This window comes from Microcaecilia unicolor, chromosome 11 (assembly GCF_901765095.1).
Source record: "Microcaecilia unicolor chromosome 11, aMicUni1.1, whole genome shotgun sequence".
Lineage (NCBI taxonomy): Eukaryota > Metazoa > Chordata > Amphibia > Gymnophiona > Siphonopidae > Microcaecilia > Microcaecilia unicolor.
This window is the reverse complement of record NC_044041.1, coordinates 61,117,122-61,129,896: the sequence shown is the minus strand read 5'-3', so window position 1 is coordinate 61,129,896 and position 12,775 is coordinate 61,117,122.

The window sequence follows — 12,775 nt, the reverse complement described above, 5'->3', positions numbered from 1 at the left end:
AGAATCGCTGGGTGGCTGGAGGGGGAGCAGGGGAGAGAGAATCACTGGGTGACTGGAGGGGGGACAGAGGAGACACACTCGCACCCAGCAGTCTCACTCTCTCTCTGTCACACACATACACCACACACACCACACACACTCACACATCACTCTCTCTCTCTCACACACAGTCGATCTCACACCTACTCTCTCAAACATACACACTCCAGGAAAACCTTGCTAGCGCCCGTTTCATTTTGTGTCAGAAATGGGCCTGTTTTACTAGTTTCTAATAATCTTTTACTACTGCTTTCAATAGTGTTTGCTATTGTTTTGGGTGTACTTGTGACTCCACCTACTGCCAGCAAGCTATGTCTACTGGCTTAAACCCATATAATGATAGCCTCATACCATCTCCTGTTCTCAATCTAACCTCTTTATATGAAATCAAGGAGGTTGGATGAAAACAGGAAACTGGATGCCGTCAAAAAGTTGAAGCCAATAATATCTGTTTACCTAAAACAAAACAAGGAAAAACCTATGAGCTGCTGCATCCCGTTGTTGTTCTTATTGTTGGTAGCATTTTTATTTAATCTCACTTATATATTCAAAATACCGGCTTGTACAACAGCATATGGAGAAATTTATGTTGTAAGCTTGTTATGTGCATGTCTGTGTTGTGTTTTATGAGAACTCCAAAGCAAGAGATCCTTTGCGGGGACCCTAAGTTTATGCATAAGCATAAGCCAGATACTGTGTTGTATTTAAATAAATGGGAAAAGAAGTTTGTGATTTGATGGTAAATAACTGTTGCATCATGTTAGAAGTTACTACAAGATATAGGAAATTATGAGATCACTAACCCTAAGAAGCCCAAGACTGTTTCCTAGAATCTCATCTCAGTCCCTAGCTCTCCCATCTCACTCCTTTTCCAGCCTCTTATTCCTTCCATCTCCTCCCCATTACCACATTTCTACGTCTGTACTCACTCTCCTCCTCTTACTCATCTTGTTGCTTCTACCCCTTTGACCTCTCCTACATGATTTTACCATGTCCAGTATCCCCTCCCTCTCTCCACTCTTGTTAGCCCACCTCACCCCACCATCATTGTGCCAGACATCTCCCTTTCCCTGTCCATTCTGTCCACCCTAGCATCTCCCTGTCCCACCTCTCTTCCCTCCTGCCCTCCATGGGTCCATCTCTCCTCCTCTTTTGGATTTCATGAATATTATATACATACATACTAGTAAAACAGGCCCGTTTCTGACACAAATGAAACGGGCGCTAGCAAGGTTTTCCTCGGTGTATGGTTGAGAGAGTATGTTTGAGATTGACTGTGTGTGTGTGAGAGAGAGAGAGAGAGAGAGTGAATGTGCAAGTGTGTGTGTGTGTGACAGAGAGTGAGATTGCTGGGTGCGAGTGTGTCTCCTCTGTCTCGTAGTTCCGGAACGTTGCAGGAATGCTTCAAGGCTTGAAGGCTTCACTTTCTCGGCTTCAGAACGTTGGAGGTGCGTTTTATGTAAGGATATTTTTGCTCACTTCTGCTCACTTGAGGCTGTTGTATTATACACTTTAAATTTTTTTTTATTTCTTGTAGATTGGTTGTTCATGCCTTGAGACAGCTGATTATAGCGAAACTCTGGCCACAGTCAGTGTGATTGACTTTATATACACTTTTGAATCTTCAACTAAGTTAAAAGCTAAGGGGCCCTTTTACTGAGGCATGCCTAAAAGTGGCCTGCGCTAGTGTAGGCGGGTATTTTGGACACGCGCAGGTCATTTTCTCAGCACACCTGGAAAAAAAGGCATTATTTTTGTGGCCTAAAATGGACGTGCAGGAAAATTAGAACCAGCGTGTGTTCATTTTCGGCCTGAGACCTTACCGCCATCCATTGACTTAGCGGTAAGGTCTCACACGCTAACTGGGCTGTAAGAGGCCAGCACACGTAAACTGCTGATTATTTATTTATTTGCTGCACTTGTATCCCACATTTTCCCACCTATTTGCAGGCTCAATGTGGCTTACAAAATGTTACGACATATACACATTATAGAATAAGAATTTCAGAATATAGATACAGATAGGTGCATAAGAATATCATAGCAATCATATTAACGGAATAATAATTTTACAATTGTTACAAATAAGAGTGCATAAGTAAATCATGTAGGATTGGAAGTGGATTGATAGATAAACATAACATAATGATATCAGGACAAGCTACAATATTCAGTCATGAGGATTTGGACACATGTCAAAAATGGAATTACCACCCGGGGCACACGGTAGCTGGGCGGTAGTTCCAATTTGGTGCTCGTTGGATGCACATTGACGCCTACATGCCTTAGTAAAAAGGCCCCTAAGTGTTTGCTTTTTTTCTTTTGTTTGCCACATTTTTGGGTGGATCCATTTAAATTGAATATTCTGTGAGTTTAACAATATTTTGTATGAAAGCGTTTTTTTTATGCTGATGAACAGATTTGACCCTTTTAAGTTCTTTGTACCCAGTAAGTGTTTGGGTGGAGGCGTGGGTGCTCAGTCTTTTTCCATTTCATACTGTGATGAGCCCTTCGTAGCCAAGGGCCCACTCCATATAATCTCTGCTCTCCCTAGAGACTCTTTCAGGATGCTGATGACCCTTTTCATCCCCTGAAGCTTTACTATGCATTTTCTGACTCTCCTTGATCTACACTGTGGCCAGTTTATTTGACAGCAAGCTTTCCTTGGGAACTCTATAGGTTAGGGCCCCCTTCTGTTTTTTAATCCTATATCTCAAGCTCAGTTCCAAGGCCCATAAGAGCTTTGCCTCTAAGAAAGATTCAGAGACAAATCCCTTTCTTAGGGCCCTGTAATCGCAGTCTCAATGTTTGGGCTCCGCTTTAAACTTAAGGTGACTGCTCCTCAGTTATCAGCCCTCCTGTTCTTGACCCCCCCCCCTCCTTTTGAGGTTCCCTGGGTAACAGGTTGCAGTTTCCATATACTTGTGCCACAACCTCCTGGCACCTTTCTGGAGAGCACAACGCTTTCCTATCAGGTTCAGCAGAATATGCAAATTAACCACCTTTTAGGCAAATTACAGTCCCTTTAGCACTCCTTACTCACGTAAGCAGGGAATTCTTCTTTCCACAAACAGTTCCTCAAATCACTTGTCAACTGAGCCCACTTAATATGGGACCTGGGTCTCAGTTTAGAACAGCTACCTCCCCTGGACAGGACTTTCAACTCTAACTTTACAGTCCTGCCCTCCACTCCACAGCTGTTAGTCCTGTTCTTATTTAATTTCCTTCAATGTTTTTTCACATTAAAGTTCTAGTACTGCTATTATCCTCATTATTACAATAGCAAGGTGAGTATCTTCTTTGTCTTATTGGAATCCTTCTCCTGCTCCTTGGAGGTCCCCTTTTCTTCTTCACCCAGGCTCCTTTTCCTTCTGGCTTCCTGGAGGTCCCTTTGCCTCCTCTAGCTCCTCCCTGAGGTCTCCTCCTTTTCTCTTTTTGGAGGGTGCTCTCTATAGGGTGGCTAATAATCCTCCACACCTCTTTTGAGCCCAAGGGGAACTCTCTCCACCTTTCCATCTCTTAAAGGGATAGCCTTCCTTCCCCAGCCACCTGGACCTGGCTTGTCTATTCAAGAGCTCCCTCTAGTGAGGCTTTCTGATCACTATAGAAACCTTCTAGTCTGAGAGCTCCCCCTGGTAGCTTCAGGGAAAGGCAGGTCCTATACTATGAGCACCCCCTAGTTGTCCCTTCAGGTTGAGGCAGCCTGGACAGAGAAATCATATTAATTTGTTAATTCTGTTTAACTTTGGTTCAAGTCTTGCAAGTGATAGAATGCCATCTGGTTTGAATTACTCAAATGTCTAGCTTTTGCTAGACTAGAGGTTAGAAAGGTCAGAGAGAAATGAAACTTTCTTTGTCCCTTTTTGAGTGATGGATTGTTAAGGCTAGTTCATAGGAATAAATAAACCACATCTGGATGCCATTCTAAGCAAGGCATACTGCAGTTTTAAAAGATTAGGCTGAATGCTGTTTAGAAGGAGATAGTTTAGATTTAAATAATTCTAGATAATTTAGATTTTGTCTTATAAGGAATTCTGATTTCTGCTTATTTTAAAAATATGTTTTATTCTGTTTAATTAATAAGTTCTATTTCTATGTAATATCTTTTCAATTCAGTGTTACATCTTTGTCTGACTTTCAAGTGAGATTTGTCTGCAGTTTAAGAGGTCATCATCTGGTTTGAATTATCCACAGTCCTAGCTAGTTCTGTGTATGAAGCTAATAGGTGAAAGAGGTCAGGAAAAGTCAATTCTTCTCCTTGATGGATTATAGCTAAGTGTAGGACTGGTCTCCTGAAAGTAATAACAAACCATGTCTGTGTGCCATTAAGTAAGATTGGCCCCTTAATGAACCCAGCTAGTTATGAAGTTAGCTGGGAATCTGAGAATTTAATAATAATAAAATGCAGGAGATAGGTGCCACATTGTCTAGTTTGAGAGGCCCCAGGTCATAGGTCAGTTTAGGAAATATCTCAAACCTATGTAACTGATATTTTGAGTAAATGTGTAGAGATAATTAGTTCAAGACAGGGTAATCAATCTATTCCTTACCATCTGGTGAGAAAGGGGGGCTAGAAGGGTTTAGGACCCTATATAAATGAGAACAGAAGCAGCTTACGTTAGAGACAGGACAGGAGAGCCAAGACACAGAGAGACGAGAGAAAGAGCTAAGACACAGAGACACAAGACACAGAGAGCTGAAGGAGAGAGCTAGCGCTGATGTCCTACTTTGTTTGCTGGCAAATAAAGAAGACTTCTCTCTTATTCTGGTGTGTGGTGTTTGACTCCTGAAGTACCACAGATTCTGCTAACAATAGTGGTAATTCCTGCATCAAGGTCATTACACTGGTGTACCTCTTTGGGCTCCCTCTAGTGACCAGTTCCTGGTATTTACAGGTTTTTCACTAGACGAGCGCCCTCTGGCAGCCTCCTCAGGGTAGGGCATATCCTGTGATTATCACAATATTTTTTTGTACTCCACAGGAATATAGTTTAAATAGTACTTTGCATATTGCACGAGAGAGGTTTTTATTGTGATTTCCATATATATACTCTTTCATCCTCTTTATTACAGAACAAGAGTTATTGTTTTTGAGGAACTATGGCATTTTTCTCATGGCAAAGCGCCGGAATGAGTTTTACATCTCAATTTATATTGTATGTTCTACAGAAACCTTTTATATTGGATATGGGAGAAGCAGAGTTGGTACAATCTGTTCCATAGGATAATTATATGACAGAATCTAAAAGATTGGTTTGGGCTACTTTACATGGAGTCACTATGTTGGACTACTGCAAAATAAATGATACCTAAAGGTCTGAGGGTAGTTAAACCTCCCAAACTTTTTTTGGATCATAAAAAATATCTAAACAAACTCGTTAGACCTTATGGTATTAATTATTGAAAATAACACGAACTGTTGTAGAAGATACACAATAGAATTTGGATTTAAAATTGTCTTAATTTGATAAACAAATGCTTGACTGAAATTTTAAAAATTGAGTTATTCATACAAAATTTATACAAATTTAAGATCAAATATTTAAGAGAAATATAGTTGATTATGCTAAGAAATCCATTTATCAGTGGTTACAAGAAAGACATGTGACTAACAGACTCATTTTCAAAAGAGATAGATGTCCAAAAGTGAAACAAGTCAGCATTTGGACGTTTATCTCACAGAAACATCCAAATCAGTATTATTGAAAACTCTTGTTGGACGTCTTTTTCCGAAGTCCACCTGAAAGACGTCCAGATCTTAAGGGCGGTGTGCCAGGGGCATGTTTAAGGCAGGACTTGGGCGTTCCTAAGACATGTACGTCTTTCAGCAATAATGGAACAAAACAAAGATGTCCAAGAATCAAACTTAGATGTTTTGAGCTAGACCTGTTTTTATAGTGAATAGCTGCAGGGAAGTAAACCCACTTCGCCAGGATCAAGGTCTGCTGCACTAACCACTAGGCTACTCCTCTACTCCACACAAGAGGTGCCCCAAATGACCACTGGAGGAACTCAGGGATCACCTCCCATTACTTCCCCAGTGGTCACTATCCCCCTCCCACTCCAAAAAATGTAATTAAAATATTACTTGCCAGCCTCAGATGTTATACTTAGGTCAATTAGAATAGCATGCAGGTCCCTGGAGTAGTCTAGTAGTGATGCAATGCGCTGCAGACAGGTGGACCCAGGCTTCTACATCCCCGTACTTGTTACACTTGTGGAGGAAACTGTGAACCGTCCAAAACCCACCAGAAGCCCACTGTACCCACATATTGGTGCTCCCTTTACATGTAAGGGCTATTGTAGTGGTGTACAGTTGGGGGTAGTGGGTTTTGGGGGGCTCAGCAGACAAGGTAAGAGAGCAATGGTCAGATGTGTACCTGGGAGCATTTTATGAAGTCCACTGCAGTGCCCCCAAGGATGCCCTTTTGCTTTCTTGGGATGTCACTTTTCCACTGTTCTACCTGATGCCAAACTTTCTATTTTTTTTAATAACATCTGAGCCTTGTGTCTATTGTTTATCATTAGATGTGGGCTTGGAATTCAGATCTATAGATGAAAAGGAGGTCTCATTACATATATCTTAATACCAACCAGAGTGCTATTTTTCCATCCTTCATAGCAAGAGTGTACATTCCCTAATTACCTGTCTCAATGCAACTGAAGCTTTTACCTCCTCAGTGCATGTAAATGGTTTCATCCCTCTGTGGATTCTCTGATGTCATGTGAGGCTTTCTTGCCAACCAAAGTAGAGGAGTAGCCTAGTGGCTAGAGCAACAGTCTTGCAATCCAGAGGTGGCCAGTTCAAATCCCACTACTGCTCCTTGTGATCTTGGGCAAGTCACTTATAACCCTCCATTGACTCAGGTACAAACTTAGATTGTAAGCCCTCCTGGGACAGAGAAATAGCCAATGTACCTGAATGTAACTCACCTTGAGCCACTACTGAAAAAGGTGTGAGCAAAATCTAAATAAATAAAGCTTTTACCACACTCAACATGTAAATGGTTTCACTCCTGTGTGTATTCTCTGGTGCATTGTGAGGTTTACCTTCTGACCAAAGCTTTTACCAGACTCTATACATGCAAATGGTTTCTGTCCCATGTGGACTTTCTGATGCACTTTGAGATTTACATTACAATCAAAGTTTTTACCACACCAGTGGCGAAGGAAGGGGGGGCAGTGGGGCGGTCCACCCCGGGTGCATGCGCTGGGGGGGTGTCGGCTCGCTGGTTCCCTGCTCTTTCTGACCCGGAACAGGTTACTTTCTGTTCCGGGGCAGAGAAAGCAGGGAAGCAGCAGAGCCGACGCAGCTCCCAGTGACGTGCACTGGGGGCGGATCGGCTCTCCTGCCTGCTGAAAGGTAGGGTGCGTTTCGGGGGGGGTGCGCCGTGCCCTGCACCCGGGGGGGGGGGGGGGGTGCGCAGCGGCGACCCGCCCCGGGTGTCAGGCACCCTCGCTACGGCACTGTACCACACTTAGAACATGTGAATGGTTTCACTTTATGGTGGATTTTCTTGTGCATTTTGTACGTTTTGCATTTGGATGTATTTGTTTGAAAATGGACCAAAAAACATCCAAATGACAAAACATTTTTCCAAACAGCATTTTCAAAATGAAAAGATATACATTTTCCAAACAGCATTTTGAAAAGGAAATCCATTTCCTCTAAAGTCATCTGTAGGTTTTTTTCATCTGCGATAGTAACCAGGAACGCATCATTTTCCTATGGTGATTTTTCAGCTGCTCTAGTGTTGCAAAATAACTCTCCTCTCGTGTGTCTGGGCAAAAAACTCTTTATTTGGGAGTCAATCCCCTTCTTATATACTCTATGAATATTCATGGATATTACATGTATTATCATTACTATTGGTTACATTTTGCTTACACAACCATGATCATGCATTGCTTACAAGAACAACTCTACATGAACAGCTCGTGAACCTGCTCAGGAATGTACAAACATCACCTGCTATTCTGCTACTTTCTCAGGAAAGAACAAAAACATCACATGCTAGATTCTCAGGAATGTACAAACATCACCTGCTGCCTGTATCCAAATACATTCTATCTACATCTCCACCTTTTTTTTTTTTTTTTTTTTTTTAATGAAATCTCCGTGGTGTGCCAGCTGGAGATGAGGTGGAGATGTTTGTAATAGCTTATAAACATATTGAGCAGAGTGACGTGTTGGAGCGAATGGACGAGGAAACATAAAGAAAAAAGGTTAGGAATGCATTGTATACAACAGCAAAAAATAGTGAAAACAAAATACCAATGACTAAATACTGGATAATAGGGCGGAGCCAGGTCCAAGGGATCCATTGCCACAATTGATCCCATACATCAGAGAGTAGGTTACATGAATAGTAATATGAGTAGTTAAATTCCGTAGGAAAGCTAATTGTTTGTCAATGGCCTTTGAATTGTCAGATAAATTAAAACAGCACATGTCCTGAAACTCTTCGCAACCATGATGGTTAAGTAATAAAAGATCAATTGGCTGCTCGATTTTGTAAAACTCCATGACGTAATTGCTGTTGCTCAGCATTAAGTAAAATATAGCAGTGGAGGTTGCATTGATTGATTTAATTGCCCAACAGGCTAATTCACGAATATTTTTTGCATTTGCCGCTGCCAATGCAGGGACACCTATTAATGAAATGCAGTGCCAGTATTCAGTTTGACTCAGAAATTTAACATTATCATTGCAATTGGCAGCAAGGGTCATACGCTTGGATCGCATATGTGAGGAGTTAGAAAATAAAATATGTTTACTGGGAAGTACCATAGTGAGTCGACTTAGACAGCATGTAGTACCATCAGATATATTAGCTGGAATATAATTAAAGGTATACATTCCACATGACCAAAACCAGCCAGGGGGTAAATGAGTAAATTTAAATATATGAAACATTTTCGTAGGAGCTACAATTTAACAAAGTTGGTCCAAATTAACACAATTTGATCGGGTACAATTAACCATACGAGCACATGTCATATTGATACTAGCTTTGATTGGTTCTCACATGCATTGCCAAAGTAGGCGGCAACAGGGTTTGTGTTCCCCAATTATGGTATTCATAGAAGCATTTCGATAGGATGAATTAACAGGAAGCTGTGAATAAAACCAAGTATCATTTTGCATATCTTTAGGATCATGACATACTGGAATCAGGCAAGTTGCCAAAACTTCTCCAACTGTTTTGATGAGAAAGACAGAAATCAGTTTGGTTCAGTGAAATTGCAAACGCTTCCCAAATATTTTTTGTGGGAAGTAATTGTGACTGTCCACAAGGTATGTACAAACAACAACACAGTAGAAGCAATGTAATGGAATTAGCATTAAGCGCTGCAATAATAGCCACTACGAAGTTATCATCAGTCTTTTCAATATGAGCTTTTTCTAAAGTCTCTGTAGCTTGTTGACTCAAGGCTTTAATTTGTCCCCAAGTAACAGGAGCATTAGGTTGACGAGTCACTGACCGTTTGTGTGTTTGCATCTGCGGTCCTTGAAGGTGAGTGTTGTGAATTGGGAATTGGGTGAAGACCTTGATGCCACGACATGAGGTTTCACCCACTTTGCTGGAATCCACACCGGGCCAGAATCTGTTTGAACAGCAGCGTAACCACGACCCCAGGTAAGGAGAGGCACAGGGGAACTCCACTGATCAGAAGGTAGTTGTCGGTATATGACCAAAGGACGAGATAAAGGTGGGGCAGGAGTACGAAAATGTTGTTCAATCTGGAAGAAAAAGTGTTTGTAGCAGGATTATTGATGAGATTGAGATGATTCAGTGTGTAAAGGATTTGTGCTAAGCATTCATCAATGCTTACTCTATGACGGAGAATACCGTCTTTTTTTGTAGTCAGATTACTTAAAGCAGTTTTCAGTGTGCGATTAGCACGTTCAACAATAGCTTGACCAGTGGGAGTTATAGGGATACCAAAAAGGTGCTCAATATGCCAGAGGGTCAGGAACTCCTGTAAGGAGGTGGTATAAGCAGGGCATTGTCTGTCTTGAGAGTTTTAGGAACACCCATGACCGCAAAAGCTTGGAGAAGATGAGAGCGGACATGAGATGTAGTTTCCCCTTTTTGTGCAGTGACCCACAAAAATCCAGAATGAGTATCAACAACCACATGAAGCTTAGACCATTGACCAAAAAGGGGGAAAGTGAGTAACGTCCATTTGCCAGAGGCTATTAACTTCCAGACCACGAGGATTAACTCCAGGAAAAAAGGTAGTAGGAGCTGAAAGGAACATTGTGGACAATTTTTGATAATAGCTCTAGCTTCTTCTAAGAAATTTGAAACTGGCGAGCTAGGCTAGGTGCATTTTGATGATGAAGTTCATGACTGCAGTGTGCTGTGGAGAAAAAATGAAGATGGCGATCCGCTCGAGCATTCCCTTCAGACAGACCACCAGGAAAAGGTTGATGACTGCGGATATGACCTATAAAGAGAGAGAAAGGCGATTCTCCAAGTAACCTTGGAGGGTTAACAGTAAAGCATAAAAAGAGGCATCCATTTTGAATGATACATAACTGTCGGCATGCGACGGACAAGATTAGCACAATATTGACTGTCAACAATAAGATTCAGTGGTTGATCTGAAATAAAGAAAGAGCCAGGATGATGGCAGCAAGCTCTGAACGTTGAGCAGAGTTTGTGGAGAGGTAAATTTGACGTGCCATTTGTTCAGATTGTACCAAGTAACCACCCCACGAGTGGGACTACCATCTGTAAAGACGGTGAGAGCAGTAGGGAGTGGACGTAAAGAAATGGATCATGAAGAGTGATTGGCAAAATGGATGTGCCCTGTATGCGAGGGTCTTTAGGATAGTGGCAATCTATAATACCAACATAGTGGCTAAAATAAATTGCAAGTCGTCGGAGAACTGAATCATTTTTTCCCACTGCACAAAGAATGAGGAATGATGAGTTTAAGAAGGTCGAAACCAGTCATGAATGTTGCTCGCTCTCGAGCTTTAGTAATCAGCAAGGCTAGTTGCTGGGGCCTTGTGTAATAGTAGAATGGAGAGTATTCTGTAAATAGACCCATTCTATCAATTTCGGAGGAGTTGTATCTTGATATAAGAACAAACGGTTTGTCGGTGGTGGGGTCTTTGAGAACGCAAAAACAAAAAGGGCAAATGCATCTCGTCTATCTGTCCATTTTGTTTGTAAGATTTGATCCAATTGTGACAGAATTGTTTGTTGCGATGCAGTGAGTGTAATTAATTCAGCAGGTGTTTTATGACCTTTTAATGCGAGAAACAGGGGTTGTAAAATTCTGTAGGAAGTTTCAAGTAGGGACGTAACCAATTGAGATTTCCTAAAATCTCTTGTAATTGATGTATGTCGTGGGAGACTGTAAATTGAGATGAGGAGCGACAGGTTGGCTGCAGCTTTAGTCATACGGAAACCTAGATATAAATAGGGTTCCTTTTCTTGAACCTTCTCTGAGGCAATTGTTAATCCTGAGGAGGCCAAGATAGAAATTAAAGTAGATTTCCAAGAAGGGGAAGAGTATCCCTGCAATTAGTATATCATCCATATAATGATATACCAAAAGTTGAGGGAAATAGGCACGAAATGGGCAAGGCTTGATGAACATAGTATTGACAAATAGTGGGTGAATTTAACATTCCCTGGGGCAAAACTTTCCAACAATACCTAGTAGTAGGGTGTGCATTATTGTAAACAGGTACAGTAAAAGCAAAGTATTTATAATCTTTTTCCTGGAGAGGAATTGAAAAAAAACAATCCTTCAGATCTATAATAGCTAATTGATAATCATAAGGAATCAAATTAGGATTTGGAATACCACATTGTAACGGGCCCATTGGTTCTAAAATCGCATTAATAGCTCGTAGGTCATGTAAAAATCTCCATTTTCCGGATTTTTTCTTGATCACAAATACCGGAGTATTATATGGGAATTGGTAGGCTCAATGTGATTTAATTGTAATTGTTCTTCCACCAATTGATGTAAAATCAACAGTTTTTCTCTGGTAATCGGCCACTGCTCTACCCAAACAGGTTTGTCAGTTTTCCATTCCAAAGGAGAGAAAAAGACATATTTATGAACTGTAATCAGGTAGGATCAATGATGCATCTAATTGTTCCAAAGTCACGACCCCATAAATTAAAGGTACTTGTAAAATACAGGGCTTAATATGTCCTAGAACCTTGGTATCGTTAGGATATGTAATAGAACCATTGAGAACTTTGGGAGGCTGACTGAGTTCCCCCTATTCCTGTCACATGTGAAGTATCTTCAATGGGCCATTCCACAGGCCATTGTTTATAAGCTATGACAGAAACATCCGCCCCGGTATCTAATATACCAACAAAGGGCTTTTGTTGCAATAAAATTGAGCAGTGGGTCGTGCATTAGAAAACCGGTTTTTAAAACTGCACTTACCTGTCGCGTAGATCCAAAGCCCCCTGTACGAGAGACAGTAGAAGGAATAGGTGCTGTAAAATATGGTAAAATAATTAATTGTGCCCACGAGTCCCCGGAGAAATTGTTAAAGGTGATGAGGACCATACTTGAATTTTAACAATGCCTGTGTAATCAGCATCAATAACTCCAGGGATAACATGAATACCTGCCTTCGATGCAGAGGAGCGAGGTAATACTAAACCTACAGTAGCCGCTGGAATGGGTCCTTTAAAGGTAGTATTATATACCAAAACTTCATGAGGTAAGATGGCAGTTTTACATTCCG